General features: G+C 36.3%; 1 protein-coding gene across 1 annotated transcript in view; it reads right to left on the bottom strand.

Moving 5' to 3' along the window:
* LOC107657935 (metabotropic glutamate receptor 2-like) overlaps window positions 1-8,879 on the bottom strand; it is a 42,484-nt gene that overhangs the window by 27,269 nt on the left and 6,336 nt on the right. The window lies entirely within an intron of this gene.

Raw genomic sequence — 8,879 nt, 5'->3', positions numbered from 1 at the left:
GGGGGGGGGGGGGTAAATGTTGAAATTAAGTGTTATTTCATGTGTTTTTAAGCAAGATGAAAAAGTAGAAACTCAATATTTAATGTTCATTATTCAGCTATGTTGGGATTTTGCAGCTTTTCTCTCATATAGTGGAGTTTTGGGGTTATTATTGTGGCAAAAATTGAAGCGAAGTTTTGTTGCCTTACTCAAAAAGAAATCGGAAACACTTTACAATAAGGTTCCATTTGTTAACTAGAAAATGACAATAAAAATACTTATAAAACATTTCTTAATCTTATGCTGAAAACAAGAACAAATATCTGCCAATGGGATAAAATAACCTTTATTTATGAGCTTTCTTTCTTTCTAACCTTGTTTTTTTATTTGAATTCAGTTTTTTAGCCATTTTGAATTTTTCACATTTTTCACATTTTCTAGGTATTTTGAGGGTTGTTTTAGGCATAAACTCTCTTAATTTTTAAAGACTTAATACTTTAAATTATTTTGCGTTTGAGTAAGAAAATTATTTTTTGCATTGCACCAACACCATATATTACATGTGGTTAAAAAAACATTACATCTAACATGCTATAGCCTGCAGCTAGAGATTTAATTGAGTTACTTAGACTTGTTTTATTGCCATTTATTGAATACTGAATTGAGCTATAATTAAAAGGCATTTGATTAAAGTTCACAATTTATTATTGTAAAGAAAAAAAACATTTCCAAGTGCGACATGCAGTATGCAAGCAATTTGCACAATCTAGCATGCAAGTATCATGTTAAATTGTCTATGAACCAAACACATTTCCATAACATCAAGGCAGAGGAACTACAAGATGGCAAGTATAACAATCTTAAACACCACTGTTTTATTGCACTGTTAAATGTAATCGTTCAAATCCTTTACATCAGTAATAAGACTCCAAGACATTTAAATCATACAACACATCATTAGGATACAAATCTGACCAGTAAATTTTAAACAATTCAGTGAGCAGTTACAATAAAAACTGTCTAAGACTGAGGGGAAATTGGACCATGAGTATTTGCGTTATTCTTTGCTTATCAGTGGTCGTAAGCCACACAGACATCTCTAACTGAGGGACTCAAATGTAATTTGCTGTGCAGTTGAAATATAAGTATTTGGCTGCACTGATTTTCTCTGTAACTCTCAGAATTTAATTTCTCAGAATTTCTCTGTTATTTCATCAGGCCGCTGGATTTGTTAGCTCACAGCGCTAGGTATGGGCTCCCTAAGGCCCCTTTCCCTTAAGTTCCTGGCTAGTCCATTGAGGGCTTTGTTCACTTGTGTATGTGTGTGTGTGTGTTAGGCTCTCTGCTCAGGGGACAGTGTGACCACTGTAGTGTAAAGCTAGCTCGCTTATAAACTTATGTAGAGGATCACTACCAGAGAGCTTGTAAGCCAACAGCTGCTTCACACACACACACGATCGGCAAACACATCAGTACATAAGCTTGCCTATATTTGCACTCTGAAAGACAGTGACCTTCAAAAATGCAGTTACAGCATGCATGTCAAAACTAAATGATTTATAAAAGATTCTCCGTGTAGTAAGCAAATTGACCAAACAGGCCTAGTTTTGTTTCTCTTTCTTTGCTTGTTCTCTCTCTGTTATATGCCAGCATATCAACGGGGAGCACACACGCTAATTTCACACATGCTAAGAGGTGTGGAGTATAGCTTTTGGATGCTGTGAATTATATAATTATGAGGTTTGCAGCCTCAGCTCCTGGAGTGTGAGAGAAGAGTGTGTATGGAGTGACTGCATGCTGAGGTGGTTATTTACTTTTACATTACTATGACTTTTCAACTGAACACCACTGGAATTTCAATGAGTGAAATAAGAAATAAACTACACTGATTTAACCCTCATGTTCGGTTAGTATAAAAACATACATAACATTGAAGTATAGGGTTGATATTTCAAGGGGAGAATTCACTAAGAATGAATTGCACCTGTTGATAGCATCATTTGCATGTGCAGTCTAAAATGGTTTAGCACCTCATTCACTAAAGGAATTATGCAAATCAGGTAACAGTCCCAACATGTTTAAGAAATTGTGCTGAATGCAATTTACACAGCACAGTTCAGCTTACAGGCCAAGTGGGAGTGCAAAGTTGTGGAAGATGCTGAATCAGTGGTTTAAAATGCCAAAAGTGTGCTCTATATATGTGCATCCATGATATATGCTTGAATATAACACTCTTCCCTATCATTTGATATTTTGATGAATTACTGCTGCCATGATTAATAGAAAATATACTGAAAAATAACTTTTTGAAAAATCTGTAGCTACTTTGTGAAATAATAGAGGGCTAAAGTGTTGATAATATCCGTCAAATAAGTTTTTAGTTAGGTCAGACGAACATAAACTACCAGCAATAATTTTTATTATGCTTTTGAAAACAAAAAAAAAACAAATAATAGAGGGCTAAAGTGTTGATAATATCCGTCAAATAAGTTTTTAGTTAGGTCAGACGAACATAAACTACCAGCAATAATTTTTATTATGCTTCAAAAAACAAAAAAAAAAAACAGGCCCTTTTGCTCACCAAGGCATTCACTGGATCTCAAAATACAGTAAAAAAAAAAAAAGTAATATTGTGAAATATTGTTGTAATTTGAAATCAAGCTATCTATCAAGCTAGCTATAAATTATTCCAAACTTTTGACTGGTAGTGTATTAAAAGAATTTGAAGAGAACTGTAAGGTTAATTTTGTGAATGATTTTTTTTTTACATATTAATCATTGGAAACACCGGGACCCTAAAAATTAAGAGTTATTGACTTCTGATTTTGTAATAAAATTGGAAAATTGGTACAGAAAATCTTCATAACTTTCTAATTTTATCCACAAAATTTCCGTTGTTTTTTCATCAGCAAACCAGTTTGCCCTAGTGAAATGCCATGCCGGAGAAACAGACTGTAAATAACCTGAGAAGGAAAAATACATTATAAATTAAACAATTTCTTTTCAACAGGACGAGTATCATAAACATCAAATGAAAAAAAAAACAAGAATGACGAATGAACAGCCAAACAAAAGTCTAACTGACCAGCAGGAGTGCTTGGGAATTGGAGTGTGAGTGTGTGCGTCCATATCTCAACAATTTATGTGTTCATCTCACTGAGACACACACTTACTCATTAGGGTCTTCTCCCTACCCTTTGTTTCCATGGAAACTTGCCAGACAAGAGTGAAAGGAAGGGAAAGTGAGAGAGGGAGCGAGCGAGAGAGAAGTGAGGCTGAAAGGGCCAATCTAGTCTGCTAGGATGGGAGTGGAGTCCCTGTGGGAATTCTTGTAAAGCTGGTGTAAATTGGCTATATCTTTTTATGACATACATCCTCTGAACTGCATCTCTTAAGGATTAATACTCGCATCCCCTCAGTATCATAAAGATTATTTGAGACACCGCTGTTCTGCACAACAGAATTTATTTATTGGATGATAAGCTTTTTAAGTAATATCTGACACCATACAGGTAGAGAGAAGTACTGTAAAAGTAAAACGAGGTTCTGTTGAAGAGTGCAGTATAATATTAAAGTGCTGAAAATGCCCCATATTCATGAACAGGAATCAGGCCTGGGGCAAATGGCAAAGAACTGTGGAAGAAAACAAGTGTGGAGTCAGAATGTAAGTATGTGAGCACTATTGTCTTATAAGTCTTAAACGGACATTTCACCCAAAAATGAACTTTCTGTCATCATTGACTTACCCTCATGTCAATACAAACCTGCATGGTTTTCTTTCTTCTGAACACTAAACAAGATATTTTGATGAATGTTGGGGTCAAAACAACACTGGATCCCATGGCCGTTCACTGTATGCACAAACACTGCAACATTTTTCAAAATGCTGTTTGGAATGACATGAAGGTGAGGGTGAACCAGGGACGCGGGAAGTAGGGGTTCTGAGGGGGCTGCAGCACCCCCTGTTTTCACATGGTTGCAAATGCAACGCCAAGTTTGTTGATTTAAATTTATTCAGTTTTAGCATTTAATAATTTATTTGTAATGATCTCTGAAATGTAAATTGTAAGTGGGCTATAATAAACCCATGTTTATCTTTATAAACATGATTAATTTTACTTGTGATGTTTTCTATATGGGATGATTAGCCTAATCCTCATGATCACGTGACGCTAGTGCGTGGTATCAGACATGAACTGTACAGAATGCGAACAAGATTAACTTTAATACAAGGAGATAATGGCGCAAAAGCGAATATCAGATTTTTTTAAATGCCCATCCCAGCAAAAACTTTCCAAAATCGGCATCCAAACAACACCAGCCCCAGCACCGACGTAAGTGAACCAGCCCCCCCTTTCACCCAGCACGGACACACACAGCACCCCCAACCGAAAACATCTTCCCGCGCCCCTGGGGTGAACTATCCCTTTAAGTCTGGTCATACCTTTGATACACATCATCTCACCAGCTTATCTCACACATGGGCTAGATGCTGACAACAATTTGAATAAAAACAATGCCATGTAAATATTTCCTCAATATTTTACCAATTTGTTTACCAGATATGAGAAATGTTAAATTCAAATACTGAAGATGCTGGATTTTCTCATGAGTACCACAACATAAAAATAACGCTATGTAAATATTTCTTCAATGTTTTACTCTTGTGTTTACCAGATGAGAAATTTTCAATTAAAATACTGAAGACACTGGATTTTCTCATGAGTACCACAACATGTAAATGCTATAAGCCTTCCTGCATAAGTGCAAACCAGTCAATTGATACAAGGCTTTTACATTTGCTTCCCACTAGAAGGATTTTGACAGATTCAGTCAGACATTCAGTTCAATTCAAGTCAGTTTCTGAACCTTAAAATCATTGTGTCAGAATTTACTTTCCATTCCACTTTTGTTAGTTGAGCTTTCAAGAGAAAACACAAAATATAGAGTCCTGATAGCAATGCAGAAATTATAGTCAATGTGAAATACATTTTACTTTGTTGCAATACAACATTTCTGAATAAAACAGGATATTCAGCAATAGAGGGTATGAACTGAATTGTGAAAAGTTGTCTCATAAGGCAGGTGGTTGGAGGGGACATTTTGAAAAATAAAGAGCATCATTGGTGGCATCAGCCAGAAATGAGATATTTCAGAAGCAGAGCAGATTTGTATATTTTGATACATATATTTGATAGAAAATATGATAGAAAAAATATTAAAGGAATATATCACCAAAAAAAGATTCGGTCACCCTCATGTTTTTCAAAATCTGTATGACTTCCTTTCCTATCAGTGGAACACAAAAGGAGACGTTAAGCAGAATGTCCAAGCTGCTCTTTTCCATAATGAAAGTGAGTAGTGACCAAGGAATAATTACTTAAATGGCAGTATGTCAAATGGCTTCCTAAAACCTGGAATAGAGCACATGAGTCATATGGACCACTTTTATGATATTGTTAGGTGCTTTTTTAACCCTTTTTGGTCCCCATTTCTTTGTATGGAAGAGTGAATATTATTCGAAACTTATTTTTTGTGTGTTCCACGGAAGAATGCAAGCAGACATGAGGGTAATGACAAAATGTAATTTTTGGGTAAACTATTCCTTTAAGAAAGTAAATTGGATACATTTTGATTTCATGTTGACTTTAAGCTGTGTAGTTTATTTATCTCCACTTACAGAGATGTCTGCATATTTACAATAGAGATATGCCAATTCTCTGTAACCACCGTGTAACTGCGCCGAAGTGGAATATTACGTTTACATTTATTCAAATTATGTAAATACATGGCAATTAAAGACCCATACATTTGCATAAAATACAATTTTCCCCCAACTCTCTCTACTCTCTACTCCTTCTCCACTATTGCTTGTATCTTCCGCTTCACCAGATGGCCTCTTCAATTTGATGCCGCTGCTTTTGCCAGTCTTCAAAACTGCTCCAGCCACGCAGTGTGAAGACGCAGGGGAACTGAGAGATGCTGGCAGAGTGAGGAGGGAAAGACAGAATGCAAATAAGAGAGAGGAAGGAATGAGCAACATTAAGGAGGAGGAGGATCCTCACAAAGTGTTAATCCATTTCAGTATTTTCAATTTCATGCTGGCAAAAAGAGCAGCATGAATATGGTAATAGCACATCTAGGAGAGATGGAGTATCCGAGGAGATCCGAGGAGGATCTTTATGTAACCGCAGGGCTGAGGGTGGAAAAGGTAAGAGAGGAATTACATACAAGGGCTCTTCTGCACTGATTAGAGAGGAGAAACTATGAATTTCAGGCCACATTTTCCAGAAATTTTCAGGAAAGCAGGGCATGTATGCTTCTGCACACTTTTATACCAATCCAAGACTCCCTCTCGGCGATAACCTGTTCTTTTGCGACCAACCTGTTGCTTTATTTAAAGTGGTCCACATCAATCATCAGTTAAACTGTAAATCACCGCCATCAAATTCCAAATGCTCAATTTTAAATTCCATTTGCCACAGTTAGTCATGTGATAAATGCACATTACACAAGCGTAAGAAATTGACAGCTTCTCCGCTACATTTGGGCCACCACTGTGCCAAGTCTGTCCTGGCAGTGATAAAGCTGAAAACAATAAACTGACAGAATTACAACTTCAATTTTTCGACAAGCTGACAAATGTCTTTTTATTTGTAGCTCTAAACCATAAATCCAATTCGAACAACTGTGTGTGTGAGTAATGCCACAACCCAGCAGGCATGCTATTTGATAACCATCCAACGAGTTGGTGGCTGCTGTCCAAATGGGGTTTTAAACACCTTACTCAGGGCCCTTTGAGCAGCCACATCATCAACCACCATTTGAAGGGGAATTGCAATCAAGTGTGTACAACTGCTCACTCCACGACTTTTGGATTGATGTGAATGCCAGTAAGTTGGAATAATGCTCAGAATGCTTGATTAAGAATCTCTGATGACGCTCATTGCCATGGATTTTATCGGGTTACAAGAAAAGGCAGGATATGGATTTAATTGCGAACTGTTACTGATTTTATGTGTGATCGTGCTGCATGCTACGCCTTCGCAGCGTTCGAGTCCACACTCATGCAACTAGAAATGGGCAGCCCCTGACTGACAGGCTGGCACTGAGTGAATAATCTGCATAATAAAAAGAAAGAAGAAAAACAAACACCTTTAAAGATTATTTACAATTACTTTGCTGCCAAGTTATCTAGTCTTTGCTTGTTTACAGTGCTTTGTTATAAGGAGCAGTTAGATTGTGATCTATCTAATTCGTTTGTCTAACGAATTGCTTCAGCGACAGATGTATGAAAGTACACAGGTTACACCATAATTTAAACACGGCAGATTTTAATGGACAGTAAAATAAAGGCAGAATACCGTATAACTCCAGGCCAGCACAGTAACTTCATATTGACGCTCGGCTAAACAAAGGCAGAGTACCGTAACTCCATTTGAGCGTTCCAAAACAAAGTCAAAGAGCAGTAACTGGTGTTATACAGTGTTCTGCCTTGGTTTCTCCTTGGCTTTTTGAAGTTACTGTTAAGACAACCCAATATTTTCTCGAACAAATTACTCATTTTTGACCAAGAACAAAGTTATGGCCTTTTGCCTTTGCACGGTATTGTTAGTTCCTAATCCAATAATCTGATTGGCCAATAAAAAACAGGAGTGTATTCAAATTCGCATATTCATATGCAAATTCGCATATTTTTACAAATATTTAATATATTTTTTATATTTAATATTTACTCACGTTCAAGGCAGGAATTTTTATAGGAAGCAAATAAATAAATAAAACTATAACTAACTAAACAAATATTACAGAATATTAAATAACACTGCCCAAGAGTGACACCAGCAGATAATGGAATAATGGCCTCTTCTTATATTCAGGGACTATTATGTTCATAAAAAGTCCTGAATGGGTCAAGCTGGAATCAATTGGAGTTAACAACTCATTTACCTAGTCCCTCAGTCAGACATAACTCTCAGTTATTTCAAAGTCCACAGGAACTAAAAACCTATGAGGAAGCCAATTTCAAATGGTAAGGACTCATTGCGGATGTCTGTTGATAATTTGAGAAAAAGAAGACTAGTACTAGTAATAATAATAGACCGTAATCAGATTAGACGCCATATTGAATTTAACATGGATGACAATGAGGCTGTGAGGGAAAGACTTACAGTTTTACAATGGCACACACTGTATAAAGGTCCTAGATTATGTAATTTTCTTAACTTTCACAACTGTTTTAAGGAGTTTTGTCAACTTATTTTTTTCCCCAGAAAGTTGGTTTGTCAGCCAAATCATATGTTGTTAAACAACATTGAACACACTGCACTTCTATCCCTCACAGCCTCGATTTCATCAAATGATGAATTTTCACTTCTGGATGAACTTTGCTGTTACATTTGGCTGTCTGAATGAGTGAATGTTTCAAGGACAATAGAACTGACTTTAAAACATGTTAAAATACTTCCGAATAGACACTTTTTCAGCTCAAAATATTGTCACAGTGGGACTAAAAAGGGCTGCAGTGCAACTTGAGCTGATTTATGATATCTGACAATATAACAATAATGCAACATACTTTACCAGTTCTCCTTTAAAGCTTTAGAAGGTAAATATTCGTTTAAAAGAGAATCAGCCTACTGACCCTTTCACGTAAGGTAATTATTAACAGATTGCTGTAGTTCTTGTATCTCCTTTAAAGCTTTAGAAGGTAAATATTCGTTTAAAAGAGAATCAGCCTACTGACCCTTTCACGTAAGGTACTTATTATCAGATCATAGTAAGAGACAACTAATGATATCCATCCAGTGCAGTGTGGAGACGACAGGAAACAGCTATTAAAACAGTCAATCAAATTCCCCACACTTCAAATCTGTGAAATCAACTGCAGAAAATATCAA

This window comes from Sinocyclocheilus anshuiensis, unplaced genomic scaffold (genome assembly GCF_001515605.1).
Source record: "Sinocyclocheilus anshuiensis isolate Anshui unplaced genomic scaffold, SAMN03320099.WGS_v1.1 scaffold2171, whole genome shotgun sequence".
Lineage (NCBI taxonomy): Eukaryota > Metazoa > Chordata > Actinopteri > Cypriniformes > Cyprinidae > Sinocyclocheilus > Sinocyclocheilus anshuiensis.
This window is presented reverse-complemented; position numbering and strand designations above follow the sequence as displayed.